A 10,883-nucleotide genomic window follows, 5' to 3' on the forward strand; every position below is an offset into this window, starting at 1 on the left:
GAATAAATCTAACCAGAGATGAGAAAGACCTATACAAAGAAAACTATAAGACTATAAGACTGCAAGAACCAAAAGAGACATGCATAAGCGGAAAAACATACCTTGTTCATGGATAGGAAGATTCAACATTGTGAAAATGTCAATTCTACCCGAAGTGATCTACAGAAACAATGCAATCCAGATCTCTATTGCCACCAAATGCTATGGATTAGCAGTGCCCTCTTAACTAGTGGAAGCAGGGTCATCAACATCTTTAAGACTAACCAGACTGGAGAACTAATTTAGAAAACTCATCCCTAAAATTCTGTTTCTCTTGAACTACTCTTGGTACCAAGTGTCTTAGACTGAGTTCTCTACAGAAGCAAAATCAGTAAAAACGAAAAACCCAGTGCCGTTGAGTCGATTCTGACTCCTAGCGACCCTATAGGACAGAGTAGAACTGCCCCGTGGAGTTTCCAAGGAACGCCTGGCAGATTTGAACTGCTGACCCTTTGGTTAGCAGCCGTAGCACTTAACCACTATGCCACCAGAGCGTATAAGTATCTATATACAGAGATTTACGTAAAGGAAATGGCTCATGCAGTTGTAGAGGCTGGAACATCCCAAATCTGTGGGTCAGTCTGGAGGCTTCTCCTGATTCAGGCAACCACAGGGGCTGGTGAACCCAAGATCTACAGGTCAGAGAGCAGGGCTCTTGCTCAAAAGCTGCAAAGACTGATAAATCCTAAGAATGGCAGGCAAGACTGCAGGTAAGCTGTTAGCTCAAGTTCCAAGAAGTAGAGGTCACATGAACAGGAGCCAGCTGCAGAATCCAGAGTGAGAAAAAGGTCATAAGCCTTGCCAGAATGTCCATGTATATTTGATGCAGGCCACACACCCAAGGAAACTTCCTTTGAACTGATTGGCAATTCACAGCAGATCCCATCATGTAGGTGATCACATTATATCAAATCTCATTATCTCATCACACCATCATATGACTACTAAGTCACTGAGAATCATGGCCCAGCCAAGATGACACACGACTCTAATGATCACACCATTTGACCCAAGAAATTCTACTATTATATTCAAACAAATTGAAAACAGAAACTCAAACAGATACTTGTACACCCATATTCATAGCAGCATTATTCACATTAGCCAGAAGGGAGAAACAACCTAGGTGTCCATCAACACATGAATTGGTAAACAAAATGTGGTATATACATACAATGAAATATTATTCAGCTACAAAAAGGAATTAAATTCTGATACATGCTACAATATGGATGAACCTTGGAAATATTATGCTAAGTGAAATAAGCCAGACAAAAAAGGAGAAATATTGAGGAGGCGGGGCCAAGATGGTAGAGTAGTCAGATGCTTCCTGTGATCCCTGTTGCAAAAAAGACCTGAGAAAACAAGTGAATTGATTATATATGACAATCTAGGTGCCCTGAACATCAAAGACAAAGTTGAGGAGTCAGACTGAGTGGCAGGGGGAGAGAGAGATGGGTTAGAAGCAGCAGGATTTGCCAGACCTGACCTGGCTGGTGCCCTGCAGGCTGGATCAGGTGGCGTGTGCTGGCTGAGGTAAGCAGTAGTGCTTGGGATGCTTTTTCCACACCGGGAGAGACCGAGCAGTGAAGACTCTGTGCAGGCCTGTGGAACTGGGGGAAAGCAGTGCTGAATCTGTGAAAATTAAGTGCAAGCATCTGACCTATTTCGTGGGACCAAAAAAACCCTTCCCGCCTCTGCTAAGTACCTCTTTCTCATTTACCCACGCCTTCCCCACTCTGCTGCTGCTTTGGGTCCAGGTCCCATTTCAGCAATTGCTAAGCCCCATGGGCCAGAAGTAGGACCTGTTGCACACTCTGAGCCATTCTCCTGGCTTTGGAGAAGGAACAAATTAACAAATAGGAAAAAATAATTGGCCAGCTCTGCTAAACTGGGAACTCAGGGCAGGCAGAGCCCTTTGCCTAGGCACAGGCATAAGGGGTCCACAGACTTTGAATACCTTTCACCCCTGCATAGACCTGTGTGGGTCCATTTCAACAGCATAGGGCCTCATTAGCACAATACAAAAGGGTATATACCTGAAGCCTATTTTCAACTGCAACAGCTAAGGGGGAGTGGCAGATTTGTGACTTCTGACACCACTCTGCCAATTAAGCAAGGTCCTCACCTACCCATATCAGGAGTCTGAGGGTTGGTGGCTCCACCCATTCCACCTAGCCACCCGAGACGGAGGTCCGAGAATAAGCAGTGCCTCCCAGTTCTTACAGCCAACAGCACTGGGTGCCCAAAGTCTAATTGCAAAATCCACCCACCTATGTGCTCTAGGGAGCAGGGACACACCTTTCACTCAGGCACTCAGGTGCAGCCGTCAGCCCCTCTACCTTGCTCAGCACATAACCCCCTACCGCAGCCAGATACCGGGGCCTACTCCAATCACCCCTACATAGCCCTGTCCACTTAGGACTGTATGTGAGCGTCTGCATCACACACTTGGTGATGTACAACCTGGACACCTGGGCTGAATCCACACAAGAAAAGTAAATGGGATCCTGGGCTCACATACCTAGTCACAGCTCTAACCATCTGGTGACAGGATGTGAGAGCTTCAAAGATGCCAATAATCAAAGTAGCGCACCCAACCGGCCTATTTGGACATATCAAAACAAAACAAAACAAGAAGCTAGGACACAACAAGCAAACATAAAATAAATAAATATAATAACTTATTGATAGCTCAGAGACAACAGTCAATATCAAATCACATAAAGAGGCAGACCATGACGGCCTCAGCAAGACACCAAAATAAAGAACCTAGAAATCTCTCAGAGGAAAAGAAGTTCTTGGAATTACCAGAGGCAGAATTCAAAAGATTAATATACACAGCTCTTCAAGAGGTTGGGAAAGAGATCTGGCGAAATGCAGACCAAGCCAAGGAACACACAGAAAATGCAAAAGAGGAACTTAAGAAGGTTATTTAAGATCATAATGACAAATTTAACAGACTGCAAGAATCCATAGAGAGACAGCAAATAGAAATCCAAAAGATTAACAACAAAATTTCTGAACTAGACAACTCAATAGAAAGTCATAGGAGCAGAGTTGAGGCAATCTAAGTCAAAATTAGTGAGATTGAAGATAAAGCACTTGATGCTAATTTACTTGAAGAAAAATCAGATAAAAGAATTAAAAAAAAAAAATGAAGATGCTCTAAGAATCACGTGGGACTTTATCAAGAGGAATAACCTACAAGTGATTGGAGTACCAGAACAGGGAGAGATAACAGAAAATACAGAGAATTGTTGAAGATTTTGGGCAGAAAACTTCCCTGATATCATGAAAGACAAGAAGATATCTATCCAAGAAGCTCATCAAACCCCACATGGAGTAGATCCCAAAAGAAAGTCACCAAGACATATTATAATCAAAATGAAAAAGCCAAAGATAAAGAGAGAATTTTAAGAGCGACTAGGGATAGACAAAAAAATCATCTACAAAGGAGGGTCAGTAAGACTAAACTGTGACTACTCAGCAGAAGCCATGCAGGCAAGAAGGCAATGGAATGACATATATAAAGATTTGAAGGAAAAAAATTGCCAGCCAAGAATTATATATCCAGCAAAACTGTCTCTCAAATATGATGGTAAAATTAGGTCATTTCTAGATAAACAAAAATTAAGGGAATTTGTAAAACCTAAATCAAAACTACAAGAAATACTAAAGGGAGTCCTCCAGTTAGAAAATCAATAACATCAGATAACAACCCAAGACCAGAACACAGGACAGAACAACCAGATATCAGCTCAGACAGAGAAGTCACAAATATAAATCAAAGCTAAAACACTGAAAACAAGGAAACAAAGACATCAATCTGTAAAAGATGACAACATTAAAATGAAAAAGAGGGACTAAGTAATGTAGTCATAGAACTTTCTAGTTTAAACTTAGAAAAATAGAGGTAAATATTGAGGTAATCACAAAGGAAATCAACAATCCTACACATCAAAATAAAAATGAAGAAAAACATAAAGACTCAGTAAATACAAAATCAACAACAATGAAAAACATGAAAAGAAAATACATAAAAATGACTCAGCACAGAAAATTAAGTGGAACAAAGAAACTGTCAACAACACACACAAAAATACATCAAAATGACAGCTCCCAACTCATACCCATCAATAATTTCGCTGAATGTAAATGTACCAATAAAGAGATGGAGAGTGGCAGAATGGATTAAAAAACATGATCTGTCTATATGCTGCCTACAAGAGACACAACTTAAACTCAAAGACACAAACAAACTAAAACTCAAAGGATGGAAAAAATACATATTAAGCAAACAACAATCAAAAAAGAGCAGGATGCAGCTTTTCTAGATATGCCAAACATATTTCCATAGCAGTTGTATCAATTTAAACCTCACCAACTGTTGTACATACGGCTTCTTAACATCTTTGTAAAGATTCGATATTACGTTTTTTTTCCATTTCAGCATTTTGGTACTCATGTAGTTGTTTGTACTGCATTGGGATATTAATTGTCATTTCCTTTATGGCTAATTAGAGAACTTTTTATACCTTTATTATCAATTTGATATCTTTTCATAGGGTCTGTTCCTATATTTGGCCATTTTTATATTGACTTGTTTTCCTATCTCGTATTAATTAATAGAAGTTCTTTTGTATTTGGAATGAGAGTTCTGTGTGAAATAAATGTATTAAAAATTAAAAAAAAAAGAGTAAAGTGGCAATATTAATCTCTGGCAAAATAGACTTTAAAGCAAAATTCACCACAAAGGATAAGGTAGGACACTATATAATGATTAAAGGGTCAATACACCAGGAAGACATAACCATGATAAATATTTACTCACCCACACCAGGGCTCCAAAATACATGAAACAAACTCTAACAGCACTGAAAAGAGAAATAGACAGCTCTACAATAACAGGAAGAGATTTCAACACACCACTTTTGGAGAAGGACAGAACATCCAGAAAGAAGCTCAATAAAGACATGGAAGATCTAAATGCCACAATCACCAACTTGATCTCATAGACATGTACAGAACACTCCACCCAACAGCAGTCAAGTATACTTTCTTTTCCAACACACATGGAATATTCTCCAAAAAAGACCACGTATTAGGCCACAAAGCAAGTCTTAACACTATCCAAAACATTGAAATATTAAAAAACATCTTTTCTAACCATAAAGCTATAAAATTTGAAATCAATAACAGAGAAATCAAGGAAAAAATTCAAATACATGAAAACTGAACAACAGCTTGCTCAAAAACTACCAGGTTATAGAATAAATCAAGGACAGAATAAAGAAATTCACAGAATCAAATGAAAATGAAAACACTTCCTCCCAGAATCTTTGGGACACAACAAAAGCAGTCCTCAGAGGTCAATTTATAGCAATAAATGCACACATGCAAAAAGAAGGGCCAAAATAAAAACATTAACTCTACAACTCAAACAAATAGAAAGAGAGCAGCAAAAGAAGCCCTGAGGCACCAAAAGAAATGAAATAATAAAAATCAGAGCAGAAATAAATGAAATAGAGGATAGAAAAACAATTGAAAGAGTTAACAAGACCAAAAACTGATTCTTTGAAAAGACCAACAAAATTGATAAACCATTGGCCACACCAACAAAAGAAAAACAGGAGAGGAAGCAAATAACCGGAATAAGAAATGAGATGGGCTATATCACAACAGATTCAACTGAAGTTAAAAGAATTATGACGAATACTATGAAAAACTGTACTCTTAACAAATTTGAAAACCTAGAGGAAATGGACAAATATCTAGAAACACACTACCCACACAAACTAACACAAACAGAGGTAGAGCAACGAAATAAACCTATTACAAAGAAGAGATTGAAAAGGTAATTAAAAAACTCCCCCCCGCCCAAAAAAAAAGCCCTGGCACTGACGGCTTCACTGGAGAATTCCACCAAATTTTCAGAGAGGAGATAACACCAGTACTACTAAAGGTATTTCACAGCATAGAAAATATGGAATACTCCCAAACTCATTCTACGAAGCCAGCATAACCCTGATGCTGAAACCAGGCAAAGACACTACAAAAAAAAAGAAAATTACAGACCAATACCCCTCATGAACATAGACGCAAAAATCCTCCACAAAATTCTAGCCAATAGAATTCAACAACATATCAAAAAAATAATTCATCATGACCAAGTAGGATTCATACCAGGTATGCAGGGATGGTTCAACATTAGAAAAACAATCAATGTAATACATCACATAAATAAAATAAAGGTTAAGAACCACACGATCTTATCAGTTGATGCAGAAAAGGCATTTGACGAAGTCCAACACTCGTTCATGACAAAAACTCTCAGCAAAATAGGAATAGAAGGGAAATTCTTCAACATCATAAAGGACATTTATACAAAGCCAACAGCTAACATCATCCTAAATGGAGAGAGTCTGACAGCACTCCCATTGAGAACAGGAACCAGAAAAGGATGCCCTTTATCACCACTCTTATTCAATATTGTGCTGGAGGTCCTAGCCAGAGCAATTCTGCAAGAGAAAGAAATAAAGGGCATCCAAATTGGTAAGGAAGATATAAAAATATCCCTATTTGCAGATGATATGCTTTTATACACAAAAAACCCCAAAGAATCCACAAGAAAACTACTGGAACTAATAGAAGATTTTAGCAATGTATCAGGATAATAAATAAACATACAAAATTTGGTTGGATTCTTCTACACCAATGAAGAGAACATTGAAGAGGAAATCACCAAATCAATACCATTTACAATAGCCCCCAAGAAGATTAAATACTTAGGAATAAATCTAACCAGAGACGAAAATGACCTACACAAAGAAAACTACAAGACACTATGCAAGAAACTAAAGAAGTCCTACATACGTGGAAAAACATACCTTGCTCATGGATAGGAAGACTCAACATTGTGAAAATGTCAATTCTACCTAAAGTGATCTACAGATAAAATGCAATCCAGATCCAAATTCCAATGACATTTTCTAATGAGATGGAGAAACAAATCACCAACTTCCTATGAAAAAGGAAGAGGAAAAGTCCATTAAATGAGGAAAAGACAGTCTCTTTAACAAATGGTGCTGGCATAACTGGATATCCATCTGCAAAAAATGAAACAAGACCCATCCCTTACATCATGCACAAAAACTAACTCAAATTGGGCCAAAGACCTAAAGATAAAATCTAAAACAATAAAGATCATGGAAGAAAAAATAGGGACAATGCTAGGAGCCCTAATACATGGCATTAACAGAGTATAAAACCTAACAGTGCACAAACACCAGAGGAGAAACTAGATAAATGAGAGCTCCTAAAAATCAAACACACATGCTCATTCAAAGGCTTTACCAAAAGAGTAAAAAGACAACCTACAGACTGGGAAAACATTTTTGGCTACAACCTATTTGATTGGGGTCTAATCTCTAAACTCTACAAGATACTGCAAAACCTTAACAAGAACAAAACAAAAGCAAATAACCCAATTAAAAAAATGGGCAAAGGGTATGAACAGACATTTCACCAAAGAAGACATTCAGGCGGCTAACGGCTACATGAGGAAATGCTCATGATCATTAGCCATTAGAGAAATGCAAATCAAAACTACGAGATACCATCTCACACCAACGAGGCTAGTATTAACCCAAAAAACACAAAATAGTACAAGTTGGAGAGGTTGTGGAGAGACTGGAATACATACACTGCTGGTAGGAATGTAAAATATCACAACTACTTTGGACATCCATTTGATGCTTCCTTAAAAAGGTGGAAATAGACGTACCATATGATCCAGCAATCCCACTCCTTGGAATATATCCTAGAGAAATAAGAGCCATCACATGAATAGATACATGCACACTCAGGTTCATTGCAGCACTGTTTACAATAGCAAAATGATGAAAACAACCTGGGTGCCCATCAACAGACAAATGGATAAACAAATTATGGTATATTCACACAATGGAATACTACACAATGATAAAGAACAACGATGAATCTGAGTAACATCTCACAACATGGATGAATCTGGAAGGCATTATGTTGAGTGAGATTAGTTGCAAAAGGACAAATATTGTATGAGACCACTTTTATAAGAACTCAAGAAAAGGTTTAAACACAGAAGAAAACATTTCTTTGATGGTTACGAGGGTGGGGAGGGAGGGAGAGGGGAGCTCGCTAACTAGACAGTAGATGAGAATTGTCCTGTGTGAAGGGAAGAACAACACACAGTACAGGGGGAGTCAGCACAACTGGACGAAACCAAAAGCTAAGAAGTTTCCTGAACACAGCCAAACACTTGGAGGGACAGAGTAGCAGGGGCAGAGGTCTGGGGACCATGGTTTCAGGGAACATCTTTGGCATAACAAAGTTTATAAAGAAAATGTTCTGCATCCCACTTTGGTGAGTGGCGTCTGAGGTCTTAAAAGCTTGCGAGCAGCCATCTATGATGCATCAATTGGTCCCAACCTGGGGGCCGTATCTTCTGGGGTTGCTCTAGTCTCAGTCAGACCATTAAGTCTGGTCTTTTTACGTGAATTTGAGTTCTGCACCACACTTTTCTGTCCTGCTCTTTTAGTTTCGTTTTGATTCATGGGCCTCTCTAATCTTTGGCTGAGAGTGAACCTCAGGAGTGTGTTCATTACTGAGCTAAAAGGGTGTCTGGGGCTATACTCTTGGGCTTTCTCCGGTCTCTGTCAGTCCAATAAGTCTGGTCTTTTTTTTTTCTCGTAAGTTAGAATATCAATCTACATTTTTCTTCAGCTCGCTCTGGGACCCTCTATTGTGATCCCTGTCAGAGCAATCAGTGGTGGTAGCCAGGCACCATCTAGTTTTACTGGACTCACTCTGGTATAGGCCATGGTAGTTGTGGTCCATTAGTCCTTTGGACTAATCTGTCCCTTGTGTCTTTAGTTTTCTTCATTCTCCCTTGCTCCCTAAGGGGTGAGACTAGTGGATTATCTTAGATGGCTGCTCACAGGCTTTTAAGACCCCAAACGCTACTCACCAAAGTAGAATGTAGAACATTTTATGAACTATGTTATGCCAATTGAGCCAGATGTTCCCTGAGACCATAGTCCCCACAGCCCTCAGTTCAGCAATTTGGTTCCTCAGGGAGTTTGGATGTGTCTGTAGAGCTTTTGTGACCTTGCCTTGTACAAGTTGTGCTGGCTTCCCCATTACTGTGTACTATCTTAACCTTCATGAAAGTTACCACTTACCTATTGTCTATTTAGAGTTTATCCACCCCCACCCCTCCCCGAACCATCAAAGATTGTTTCTTTTTGTGTGTAAACCTTTTCATGAATTTTTATAGTAGTAGTTTCATACAATATTTGTCCTTTTGTGATTGACTTATTTCACTCAGCATGATGCCCTCCAGATTCATCCATGTTGTGAGATGCTTCACAGAGTCATCATTGTTCTTTATCGTTGCGTAGTGCTTCGTTGTGTGTACCATAGTTTGTTTATCCATTCATCTGCTGATGGGCATTTAGGTTGTTTCCATTTTTTGCTATTGTGAACAATGCTGCAATGAATATGGGTGTGCTTATATCTATTTGTGTGACGACTCATTTCTGTAGGTTGTATTTCTAGCAGTGGGATTGCTGGATCATAAGGTATTTCTATTTCTAGCTTTCTAAGGAAGCACCATATTGTTTTCCATAATGGTTACATCATTTCGCATTCCTACCAGCAGTGCATAAGAATTCCAATCTCCCCACAGCCTCTCCAACATTTGTTATTTTCTGTTTTTTTGATTCATGCCAGTAATGCTGGGGTGAGATGGTATCTCATTGTTATTTTGATTTGCATTTCTCTAAAAAAAAAAAAAATTTTTTTTTTTTTAAATGCTAGTTATCTCTAGCATTTCCTCATGTGTCTGTTAGCCACTTGAATGGTGAAGTGTCTGTTCATTTCCTTGGTGAAGTGTCTGTTCATTTCCTCTGCCCACTTTTCAATGGAATTATTTGTCTTTTTGTTGTAGATGTATTGGATTTTCCTGCAGATTTTGGAGATTAGAACTTTATCGGATTTGTAACAGCCAAAATTTTTTTCCCAGTCTGTAGGTTCTCTTTTTACTCTTTTGGTGAAGTCTTTTGATGAGCATAAGTGTTTAATTTTTAGAAGATTCCAGTTATCTAGCTTATTTTCTGAAGTTTGTGTGTTGTTAGTTATGGTTTGTATCCTGTTAAGGCTGTGTGTTTGGGCCTCTAGCATTGATCCTATTTTTTCTTCTATGATCTTTATAGTTTTTGGCTTCATATTTAGGCCTTTGATCCATTTTGAATTAATTTTTGCGTGAAGTGTGAGGTATGGGTCCTCTTTCATGTTGTTACAGATAGACATTTGGTTTTGCCGGCACCATTTGTTAAAAAGACTGTCTTTTCCCCATTTAATGGACTTTGGGCTCTTGTCGAAAATCAGGTGACTGTAGGTGGATAGACTTACATCTGGGTTCTCAATTCTGTTCCATTGGTCAGTGTATCTGTCATTGTATGTAGCAGTTTTTTATAAAACTAAGCATTCACCTACTCTACAACCTAGCAACTCCACTCCTAGTTATTTATCCAAGAGAAGTAAAAACACAAAGACTGGAACGAGAATGTTCATAGCAGTTTTATTTACAATTACCAAAAACTGGTTACAGCTCAGGTGACCATCATTAAAAGAAAGTTAAACAAACTGTGGTGTATCTCCACAGTGGGATACTACTCAGCAATACAAACTGTAATACTCACAACAACATGGATGAATCTCAAAAACATGCTGAAGAACAGAAACAAGACATTAGGTAAAAACTAAGAAAATCTGAATGCATTATGGGCTTTAGTTAATAA

The sequence above is a fragment of the Loxodonta africana genome, chromosome 4, assembly GCF_030014295.1.
Source record: "Loxodonta africana isolate mLoxAfr1 chromosome 4, mLoxAfr1.hap2, whole genome shotgun sequence".
Taxonomy (NCBI): Eukaryota; Metazoa; Chordata; class Mammalia; order Proboscidea; family Elephantidae; genus Loxodonta; species Loxodonta africana.